The 12,502-nt window shown below is 38.2% G+C and overlaps 1 protein-coding gene across 5 annotated transcripts in view; it reads right to left on the reverse strand.

Annotated features, from left to right (window-relative positions):
* Positions 1-12,502, reverse strand: part of HDAC8 (histone deacetylase 8) — a 316,573-nt gene that overhangs the window by 66,459 nt on the left and 237,612 nt on the right. The window lies entirely within an intron of this gene.

The raw sequence follows: 12,502 nt of genomic DNA on the forward strand, positions 1-12,502 counted from the left end.
TCACACATTAGTATATGTTTAATTCAATAATATTGATTACACTCAAGTTGTGCAAACATTTTCATACTACATTTCTTGGTTGTTCTTCCCTTATGAACATAAACCCAATGCATCTTAAGATTTCTTTGGAGTTGCTATTGTCAATTGATTTCATATAGATAGATCTGAAAACAACATAATGCTCAAAACTGACATTCATTACTAGGTCAGCCAAACTATTATTTGGTTTTAATAAGACTTCAGGGGCTATTTTTAGTTTAAGGTTTAAAAATTACCTCAGGGGGTTATCCAATTCCAATGGCTCCAGAAAATCTGGATTCCATGAGAATCTGAAATTCTCTGTTCAGCATTTTCACTTTTTGATTAGGGTACCTTTATAGAACCTTTGATCAAGATATTGAGTACTGGTAATCAGTACTGTTCTCATGACAAAGGAGGTAATAAGTCACATATTTTATCCTCCTCTTATTTCTGACTATCCTTCCTCTAATGGTCCAGGTGAATAGAGCTCAAGTATGCTTTAAATGGCCACTTGCAAACTTTTACGACCTCACACACCACTCAATGAATTAGGAGGTAAAACAGAAGAAGAAAATATGTTAGTAGACCAATGAACTAAGCCATGACCCGAAAGTTCCAAACCAAGTAACTAAATTCCATGTGGTGTTTGGTTACACATTAGTGCCCTCAACAGTGACTCTCTCTTTTTGTGTAATTGTTGTAAGTATATTTATAACATAACTTCTATTAACTCAACTTTTTACAGCTGTGCAACTTACCGGCAGCAATTTACTTAATTGGTTGTGCAACCCCACCTTCAACCAATGAAACTTTCCCATAAGGAACGGGACACCCTTTCTCTTCTCTTATAACCCCTGGTGACCACTAATAAACTTTTTTCTCTATTTGCATGTTCTTGCCTTCTTATATTTGAGGTCATACAAAATTTATCCTTTCGTGGTTATTTCACTCATTGTGCCTTGAATCGGTAGCTATATGGTACCATGCATCACAATTTCGATTTTCTTACTGGCTGAGTCGTATTCCAAGGGAGTCCTGGTGGCATAGTTGTTACACATTCTGCTGTGATCTGCAAGGTTGGCAGTTCAAAACCACCAGCCACTCTGTGGGAGAAAGATGGGGCTTTCTACTCCGTAAAGAGTTATAACCTTAGAAACTCACAGGGACAGTTCTACCCTGACCTATAGGGTCACCATGAGTCGGTATTGATTTGATGACAGTACACTTTTTCTTCTTTTTTAAGTCATATTCCATTTTATGTATGAATTACATTTTGTTAATCCATTCATTTGTTGCTGGGCATTTAGGCAGTTTCCACCATTTGGTTGCTTTAATAGTGCTGCTATGAACATTGGTGTACCAGTCTCTGTTTTCATGTTTGCTTTCCAGCATTTTGGGTAGATGGCCAGGAGTGAAATTGTGGGATTATACGGTAGTTCTATTTTTTATATTTTTGAAGAATTGTCACACTGTTTTCCACAAAGTACAATTGTGCATTCCCAGTCACAAAGGATAAGGATTCTGATTTCCATACGTCCTAATCAATATTTTAAAATTTTGTTTGCTTTATTCACTTAGTTAGCAGCTTGTCTTTTAACGTTTTTGGTAGTCTTTTGTGTTGAACAAGTTTTAAATTGTTGTGATATCCTATTTATCTACTTTTGGCTTCAGTAAAATCTATTATTAAAAGTTAGGCCTGGCATGGTTATCCTTTCATTGTCTTGTAAGAAATTTATGGCTTTAGTTTGTACATTTAGGTACTTAATCCATTTAGAACTTGTTTTTGTATATGGTAGAAAGTAGTTTTATCTTATTTCATATTTCTACATGTGGAAATTCTATTTTTCCCACACCATTTTTAGAAGACATTTTTCTTTCCCTACAGAAAGGACTTAGCATTCTAGTCAAAAATCAGTTGACATGATGTATGTGGAATTATTTCTTTGCTCAAAATTCTATTTCTTTAGTCTATGTATTTATTGTTATGCCACCATCAAGTTGTTCTGATTACTAACAACTTGTGAGTAAAAACAGTATTGCAACTAGGGTTATAGTTTATATATTACACAGATTTAGAAATAAACAAATCTGTTTAAACATGTCTCTGAGATCAGTGGTCAGACACCCGTAGTCCTCAAAGTGATGGGTATCAGCACCTCATTTTTTCTCCCCCTCCCCCCTCTTACTCTTTATTTTTATATTATTATTCTCAGTATTACTTTCTTCTTTCAGTTTTGTGTTTGTTTTTCACTGCTTCGTTTAGGTCTCCCAGTTTAGGAAGCCTAGAAGGAGTGGATGCATAGAGACAATAACTGATGCATATGTTTATCGTAAAGTGGGGGAGGAGGGAGGGATCATTAGAGTTCATTGTGATGATGCACACACAACTCTTTTCAGAAGTGGATTAACTATGGAAGTATATGATATGTGAATATTATATCAAGGAAACTACTAAAAAAGAAGAAAAAAACCACAGTAAACTTTACCATGGTTACCGTGGTGAAGGAGGAAGAGTTTTCTCTTACGGGGCATTGAGTTCATTTTAAAGGCAGTGAAACAATTTGGGGAGGGATAGTGATAATAGCTGTCTGACACAAAGAGTATAATCAATGGTACGGAATAGTACATATAGAAGTTGTTGGAGTGGTGAATATTTCGTTGTGTATATTTTTGACAAAATGAGAAAAAAAATCACATGAATAACAATGAGTATGGGGAAAAAGAAAATGTTCTAAAGTTGATTGTGGTAAAAATTGTACAACTCTTGATATGACTGAATTACTGAATTGTATAGTGGACAAAGTGCCAACAAAACTTTTAAAAACTGTGGTTTACCTGTCCCTCCCCCCAGAAGAATTTATTTCAGAGGACAGCACTGAAGCTGCAGCTCCGGGAGAGGGACCTGTTTGATCAGAGGACACAGGAGAAAATGAAGGGGGAGGAAGAGAGAGTGGAGCACATCATGGCCCACCAAGCCTTGAAGATAATATTCACGCTCAGAGCTGCCAATCCACAGAGAAGACCACATGGCTGGCCTCACTATGAGACACAACATCCCTCACTGACCCACAGCCCTACAGGGACAACACTGGAGACACCGTGTGAGAATTCTGCCTGATCTGATCCCACCACACCGAGGAAAAACACTAAGGGTGTGCAACAGAACAGCAAGGGAAACAGAGCAACGAAGTCCCCAAGGAATAACAAAAAGAGACTTTGTGGCCAGGCCTTGGTGCCCCAACACTCAACAGGGAACACTCCTAAAGGCCAAAGTCCTTGAACTAACTACAAGCTTTTTTTTTTCTTGTTGTGTTTTGTTCTTTGTCATTGGCTTGTTGTTTTATTTTGTTGCTTGGTTCGGCTCTGTCTTGTTTTTGAGCTTGTTATTATCTCTGCAGGTCTGTCTAAATAAGATAGGCTGGATCAACAATCTGGAGGAGAAAACGATGGGACTAAGAGTTCTGGTGGAACATGGGAGAGGGGGAGGTGGAGGGAAAGGTAGTGGTGGCTAACAAACCCAGGGAAAAGGGAACAACAGGTGATCCAAATCGGTGGTGAGGGTGTAGGAAGCCTGGTAGGGCGTGACCAAGGGTAATGTAACCGAGGAGAATTACTGAAATCCTAATGAAGGCTGAGCATGATAGTGGGACAAGAGTAAAGTCAAAGGAAATAGAGGAAAGAGCTAGGAGGCAAAGGGCATTTATAGAAGTCATAACACAGGCATGTACATATGTAAATAGATTTACATATGAGGATGTAGAAATAGATCTATGTGCATGTATGTATAGATTTAGTATTAAGGTAGCAGATGGATATTGGGCCTCCACTCAAGTAGTCCCTCAATGCAAGAATACTTTGTTCTATTAAACTGGCATTCCATGATGCTCACCTTCCTGCCACAATTTCTGAAGACAAAGCAAATGTGGTGAAGAAAGCGGATGCTGCCCAGCTATCCAAAGATATAGCGTCTGGGGTCTTAAAGGCTTGAAGTTAAACAAGAGCCCATCTAACTTAGAAGCAACAAAGCCCACATAGAAGACGCACACCAGCCTGCGTGATCACGAGGTGCCAAAGGGATAAGTTATCAGGCATCGAAGAACAAAAAAATCATATCATTGGGTGCTCACCTCCCCTATACGATTGCTGAAGACAAATGGGTGCATAAGCAAATGTGGCGAAGAAAGCTGATGGTGCCTGGCTATGAAAAGATATAGCGTCTGGGGTCTTAAAGCTTGAAGGAAAACAAGCAGCCATCTAGCTCAGAAGCAACAAAGCCCACATGGAAGAAACACTCCAGCTTGTGCGATCACGAGGTGTCGAAGGGATCAGGTATCAGGCATCATCAGAGGAGAAAATCGTATCATTGTGAATAAGGGGGAGTGAAGAGTGGAGACCCCAACCCATCTGTAGGCAAGTGGACGTCCCCTTAAGAAAAGGTCGTGGGGAACAGAAGAGTCAGTCAGGGTATGATGTAGCAACGATGAAACGTACAACTTTCCTCTAGTTCCTAAATGCTCCCCCCCAATTCTACCTTAGTAATCTGGCTAGACCAGAGGATGTACATTGGTAATAGATAGGAACTGGAAACACAGGGAATCCAGGGCGGATGATCCCTTCAGGATCAGTGGTGTGAGTGGTCATACCGGGAGGGTAGGGTGGAAAGGGGGAACTGATTACAAGGATCTACATATAACCTCCTCCCTGGGAGATGGACAACAGAAAAGTGTGTGAAGGGAGACGTTGGAAAGTGCAAGATATAACAAAATAATAAATGACAAATTATCAAGGGTTCATGAAGGAGCGGGAGCGGGTGGGGAGCAGAAAAAAATGAGCTGATGCCAGGGGCTTAACTGGAGAGCAAATGTTTTCAGAATGATGAAGGCAATGAATGTCCAAATGTGCTTTACACGATTGTGATAAGAGTTGTATGAGCCCCTAATAAAATGATTTTTTAAAATTGTGGTTTAGATGAAAATGTAGAGATTAATTTTCTATTCAGCAACTCAGAAACATTTTGTTTCCTAACAATAGTTGTAATCCTTGCAATGTAATAGGACTCTTCTCCCTTCTTCCCTAGCCTGTTTCCTTTTCCATTCATCCTTCTTTCCTGTATCTTCCTGGTTTGTGAACCCTGTTTTTGAGAAAATATCGCTCTTTTTAGCTTATATTGTTAATTGTTCTGACAAGTATGTTCCTCATGGGTGTTATTGTTCATTTTATAAGTCTATCTGTTATTTGGCTGCAAGGTAATCACTAGGGATGGGTTTGGTTCCTGGTTTGAAAGGTCACATTCTCAGGGATCCCACCAGGCCAGTAATTCTTATCTTTTTAATGATTCTGAATTCCATTCTACATTTTTACTCCCATTATGTCTAGGAGCTTCTGTGGTCCTGAACAGAGCAGTGGGAAGTGGCAGACTGTAGCAACATCTAGTCACAAACTTTTAATTTAATTGACTTCATTATTTTTCTGTTCTCAATTTTCACTTTATTGGGCTATTATCTTGAGTCTTTCCTTTCTTCTGTCTTCTTTGGGATTAGTTTGCTCTTCCTTTTCTAGTTTCTTTAGGTGACGGTTAGGTTTCTTCTTTTATAACTACACATTCCCCTGTAAGTACTGCTTTGGCTGCATTCTTTAAGTGTTGGTACATTCCCCCCCGCCAAATAATCTGAAAGCATTTTATTCTTTCTGTTGTGATTTATTTTCTCTATCCATTGATAATTTAGGACTTTGTTTACTGGTGGAAGAATGGTTATGCATTGGACTGCTAAGTGCAAGGCCAGCAGTTGGAAACTACCAGCTGCTCTACAGAAGAAAGACCTTTCTATTTCCATAACAAGGTACAATCTTGGAAACTCATATTGGTAGCTCTACCCTGTCTTGTAGGGTCCCTATGAGTCGGTATCAACTTGATGGCAGTGAATTTGTTTTTTGTTTTTCATTCCTCGATTAACACCTTCTTTTGTATTAAATAAATATTTTCTCTTCTACCTTTTAAATTCTCTTGTTTCTTTTCATATGAATATAAGAAAATATACATTATTTTCTTAGTGGTTGCTCTGAGGATTACAATTAACATCTCAAATTATAACAATTGAGTTTGCTAATATCAACTTAACTCCAATAGTGTACAAACACTTTGCTCCTAGAAAGCTTCATTCTTTCATCTATTCCCTAAACTGTCACTGACATAAAAACTCCATCTTTATATATTGTTTACTCATCAAAATATATTTATAATGAGTGATTTATGCAGTTGTCTTTTACGGAACATAGGAGTAAAAAGAGCTACAAACAAAATTGCATATAAGATTGTTATGAGTTGAATATGATTCAATGGTACACAGTATCATGCAGTGGTGGTTTTCTGCAGATTTGATTTACGTTCAATGCCCTTACATTTCTGCCTTAAGTACTTCTTGTAGTGACATATCCTCTGAGGTGCTATAATTTGGGAATGTCTAAATTTCCCCTTTATTTTGTTGGATATTTTGGTTGACAATTTTTTCTTTCAAAATGTAGAATATGTCATTCCACTGCCTTCTGTAGTCTATAGTTTTTATTTCAGAACTCAGTTGTTAATATTATCAAAGATACCTAGTCTGTGACATGTTTTTCTCTTGCTGCTGTCAAGTTTCGCTTTGCCTTTTGATATTTAACTATGCTGTATCTCAGTGATGTGTGCACAAACTAGTTATCAATTATTTTATTCCAATTTGTTGATTATTTTTGGCCTGTTCAGGTCTTCTGTTGAGACACTCCAATAAAGTTTTCATTTTAGGTACTGTACTTTCATTTACTGTACTTTTCAATTCCAGTGTTCTCTTTTAACATTCATCCTACTTCACGTATGTTATACTTCTTGGGGTTGTAGATGTGTTTTTAAAATTAAATTTATTAATATTTTACTATCATTTCTTCAAATAGTCTTTCTGCCACTATCTCTCTCCTGGTACTTCCATTATATTAGCATGCTTGATAATGAGTCAACCATGTTATCGGACATATGCTACATGTTTCTGAAGCTCTGTTCATTTTTTGTCAATCTTTAAAAATGTCCATTTCTCAAACTAGATACTATCAATTGATTTTCTTCAAGTTTGTTAATTTTTTGGCTTGTTCTAATAATCTGTTGAGCCACTTCAATAAAGTTTTCATTTTATTTATTTTGTTTTTTTTAATTTTTTTTAGGTATTGTACCTCTCCATTTCTTTAATTTACTTTTACTGTATGTTCTATCTCTTTATTGATTCTTTATTAGACATAGTTCCCATAATTTCTGGTAGTTCTGTGAACATACTTGAAATGGCTGATATTTAAAGTTTTTGGTCATTCTTGGGCTCAGTTTATGTCTATTGCATTTTCCTTGTATATTGGCTACACTTTTTTCTTTGCATGTCTTATAATTTTTGTTGAAAAGTAAACATTTTAAATTATACAATGTGGCAACTCTGGAAATAAGGTCTTGCTCCCCCCCCCCAAGTGCTAGTGGTATTTGTATACTGAGTGCATTTTCTGAACGAATTTTGTAAAGTATGTATTTTTGTGTGTGCAGCCATTAGCATCTTGACTTGGTTAGGTTAGTGGTCAGTTATTGATTAGACAGAGGTATCTTTAAATTTCTGGAACCAATGCATCTCATAATATTGGCTAAAGGGTTCTACATGCATTTTGGAGTCTGTCTTCAACATTCAGTCCAGCAGCTAACAATTCTATCTTAGCTTTCACTTCCTGGTTTTATAGTCTCAACATCAGCTAGAGGAGAGCGCTTATGCTACTCTTAGACATTTCACTATATAGGTATGTGGCCTTCTAAATTTCCCAGAATATACTGAAGTATTCAAAGCTCCTATTGATATTTAACTTACAAGCATTTCCTTGTAAGCTTCTTGGTTAACCTACTGTTTTCCCCAATTGTTATTGACTGACTTAGGCAGCTGTGAAACTAATAATTTGCTTCTAATGGTTTTTGACAAATACCTCTAAGGAAAAAGGTTTTTTTACACTGAGCAAGTTCTGAGTTAGGCCAAATAAAAAAAGCCCGACACTGAAATTCAATGTGTCAAATAATGACAATCCTCTGGGAGCTCCAATCATTTTCCCTCCTGTGGTGACTGTCAAACTATTTTTCACCATGATTGTAGGCTGTTGGATTTTATTTTTTGCCAAATAAAGCCCTATTAGAATATAATCACATTCATTTCATGTATGCATTGGCTATAGTGGCTTTCACGCTGCACTGACAGAGACAAGTGGATGGGACAGAGACCATATAACCTACCAAGTCTAAATTATTTACTGCCTGGCCCTTTAGGGTAAAAGAATATTAACCCATGCTCCAGATAAGTACTGAGCAGCAGAAATAATATGAGACATATATATAATTAAACATTTTGATTAGCCACATTGAAAAGGAAGAAGTAAAAGTAATTTTAAGAATTAATTTCAATCCAATAAATCCAACATATTATTTTAACATATAATCATAGAAAGATTACTGAGATCTTTCATATTTGATTTTTTTGTACTAAGCCTATAAAATCTCTATATGTTTTATTTATGCTTACCCGCACAAACCAAATCCATTACCATGGAGTCAGTTTCAATTCATAGTGACTCTATAACCATATAGGACAAAGGAGAAACCTCCATAGAGTTTTGAAGGCTATACATCTTTATGCAAATAGCTAGCCTTATATTTCTCACACAGAATGGCTGGTGAGTTTGAACTACTGGCATTGTGGTTGGCAGTTGTCTAAATGCTTACCTGACTGCAATACCAGAGCTCATTTTATACTTAGAGCAAATCTCAATTTGGACTAGCTACAGTTTGAGTGCTTAATAGCATATTTATAAAACCTTACTACTCAAAGTGTGGTCCTTGGAACAGCAAAGTTATATCATCCGGGAGCCTGTAAGAAAGTCACAATCTCAGGCCCTTCTTTGGGTTTTCAAAATCATAATCTGTATTTAACAAGCACGATATAATCAAAGAGAGGAACCCTGGTGGTGTAGTGGCTACAAGTTGGGCTGCTAATCTCAAATTCAGCAGTTTGAAACCACCAGCTGCTTCCTGGGAGAAAGACTGAGGCTTTCTATTCCCACAAAAATTTGGTCTCAGAAACCCACAGGGGCAGTTCCATCTTGCCCTATAGGGTTGCCATGAGTCAGAATTAACTCGCTAACAGTGAGTTTAAAAAAATTGTTTTTAGCTAATCAAAGAAGATGAAGTATATGAAGAAAGAAGGGCACCAGGTTTGGAAGAAGGCCCATTAACAACGGCAACATCTGCAATCTGCAGATGACACAACCTTGCTTGCTGAGAGTGAAGAGGACTGGAAGATTTACTGATGAAGATCAAAGAATACACATTCTAGAAAGGATTACAGCTCAGCGTACAGAAGACAAAAATCATCACAACTGGACCAATAAATAACATCACAATAAATGGAGAAAAGATTGAAGTTTCAAGAATTTCTTTTACCTGGATCCACAGTCAAAGCTCATGGCAATAGCACCAAAGAAATGAAATCTATAGCAAAAGATCTCTTGGAAATGTTAGAGAGCAAAGATGCCATGTTGAATATAATGCCATGGTATTTTCCATCACTTTATGCACATATGAAAGCTGGACAATGGATAAGCAAGACTGGCGACGAACTGATGCACTTGAATATACCACTGACTGCCAGAAAAACAATCACTAATGTCTCGGGAGAAGTACAGCCAGAATGCTCCTTAGGCAACTACGGTGAGACTTGGTCTTACGTACTTTGGGCATGTTATCCGGGGAGGCCAACCCTGGAGAATGATATAATTCCTACTAAAGCAGAGAGTGAGTACAAAGGAGGAAAACCCTTAGGGAGATGAACTGACACAGTGGATAACACAATGGACTCAAACATAACAACAATGGTGAAGAGGACACTGGATTGGTCAGTGAGTTTCTATGAGTAGGAATCAACCCCACAGCACCTAACAACAACATGATTCACATGCATGTTAACATTTGAGAATCACAGCTCTATGCTATTATTAACTATATTATTCTTCTTTGGGATTATTCTTTTTTCTCAGGTGTTTTAAGTCTTTTTTAAAAAATAATTTTATTGGGGGCTCGTAAAACTCTTATCAAAATCCATCCATACATCCATTGTGTTGAGCACAATTATACATTTGTTGCCATCATTATTCTCAAAGCATATTCTTTCTACTTGAGCCCTTGGTATCAGCTCCTCATCCCCCACCCCCCATGAACCTTAGATAATTTATAAATGATTTTGTCATTTCTTACACTGCCTGACGTCTCCCTTCACCCACTTTTCTGTTGTTTGTGCCCTAGAGATGGGGTTATATGTAGATCCTTGCAATCGGTTCCCCCTTTCTACCCCACCTTCCCTCCACCCTCCTGGTATTGCCACTTTCACCATTGGTCCTGAGGGGTTCATTTGTCCTGGATTCCAGTGTTTCCAGTTCCTATCTGTACCAGTGTACATCCTCTGGTCTAGCCAGATTTGTAAGGTAGAATTGGGATCATGATGGGGGGGGGGGGGCGGAGAATTTAAGAACTAGAGGAAAGTTGTGTTTCATTGTTGCTACACTAAACCCTGACTGGCTCGTCTCCTCCCCATGACCCTTCTGTAAGGGGATGTCCAGTTGCCTACAGATGGGCTTTGGTCTCCACTCTGCACTCCCCCTCATTTACAATGATATGATTTTTTTGTTCTTTGATGCCTGGCACCTGATCCCATCGATACCTCATGATCACACAGGCTGATGTATTTCTTCCATGTGGGCTTTGTTGCTTCTGAGCTAGATGATCAATTGTTTATCTTCAAGCCTTAAGACCCCAGACACTATATCTTTTGATAGCCAGGCACCATCAGTTTTCTTCACCATATTTACTTATGCACCTGCTTTGTCTTCAGCGATTGTACTAGGAAGGTGAGCATCATGGAATGCCAGTTAATAGAATAAAGTGTTCTTACATAGAGGAAGTATTTGAGTGGAGGTCCAATGTCCATCTGCTACCTTAATATTAAACCTATTAATATATGCACACAGATCTATTTCCCCATCGTCATACATATATATTTACGTGTGTACATGCCTGTATTTAGACCTCTATAAATGCCCTTTGCCTCCTAGTTGTTTCCTCTATCTCCTTTTACTTTCTTTTTGTCCCATTATCACGCCCAGCTTTCATTTGGGTCTCAGTAATTCCTCTCGGCTACATTGCCCTTGATGAAGCCCTATTAGGTCACCTACACCTTCTTCACCATTGATTTTGGATCACTTGTTGTTCCCTTGTCCCTAGATTTGTTAACACCGGCTTCCTTTCCTCTGCCTCCCCCTCTCCCCTACCCCCCTCCCCGGAACCATCAGTCTCATTGTTTTCTTCTTCAGATTGTTATCCCACCGGGATTATTCTAATATAAAAATTAATCCTCAAGTTGCAGTCCACTAAGATGACTGTGTGCTAGGTGCAGTGGGGATGGCTGAGTTGAAGAGAACATGCTTTCTGGGAGCTTACAACTGCCAGAAGATGCTTAGAGAATAGCACACTGTACAAGAAATTCAGGTTTTTTTCCTCACTAAAATTCTTTCACAATTTCTCCACCTCAAATATAAATGTGACAGCTAGGCAGTGAATTGTTCAAGCAGGCATTCAACTCAAGAGGTTCATGGTGTAGAAACAAAATCCACTTGAAATTGGCTCATGGCAGTGGTCTAAAGCAAATACTCAAGCTTTAGAACATGAACTCAATGGATTCTCCTGAAAGGGTAGAAAACTTGTGTTTGTATAACAGGAAAATTATAACATTCATCATATTCAGGAACTGTGCACTCAAGTCAAGAGAAACCTGACAGTCTGATTTCCAGGTTCCAGTGACTTAGAATAGGAATTCCTATTTAAAGCAAAGAAAATAAGAAATGAGGAAGTGCCAGTCCTTGTTTCTCTGTGTAGGTGTTGACAGGTATTAAATCATTAGGCTGTCCATTGCCAGAAGCAGCAGAATAAATCTTGGAAGTTGACAAATGGTCAGTAGCTCTATGTGTGCCCGCACACTCAGAGGCACATACAAAGGACACACTGTTTCCCTTAGTTTATCTCCCGGTTGTACAAATATTTCATCTGACATTTTGATTGGATGCTGAGCTAGTTTCTCACCAAACAGATGTTTTTTTAATCTGCTTTCATTAGGCTACAATAAACTGTCCAATTTGTCGGCAAAGTGCAGTATACTCTACCTATTGGCAAAAAAGAACAAAATGAACCAGGAGATCCCTGACATAATTTTCTCAGATGTCTGAAGATGAAAACTTGCACCCAAGTTCTGTTCAAGTCAGGAACACAAGTAATGAGGCGCTTGCCTCATCCTATTATAACAGTACCCACAAGCCTTTGCCAGTTAAAGCCAGTGCCAGCAGGAGGTCACAACACATAACTTGAGCTTGTCAGTCTATTAAGGCAGCTCTT

Source organism: Tenrec ecaudatus, chromosome X (assembly GCF_050624435.1).
Source record: "Tenrec ecaudatus isolate mTenEca1 chromosome X, mTenEca1.hap1, whole genome shotgun sequence".
Lineage (NCBI taxonomy): Eukaryota > Metazoa > Chordata > Mammalia > Afrosoricida > Tenrecidae > Tenrec > Tenrec ecaudatus.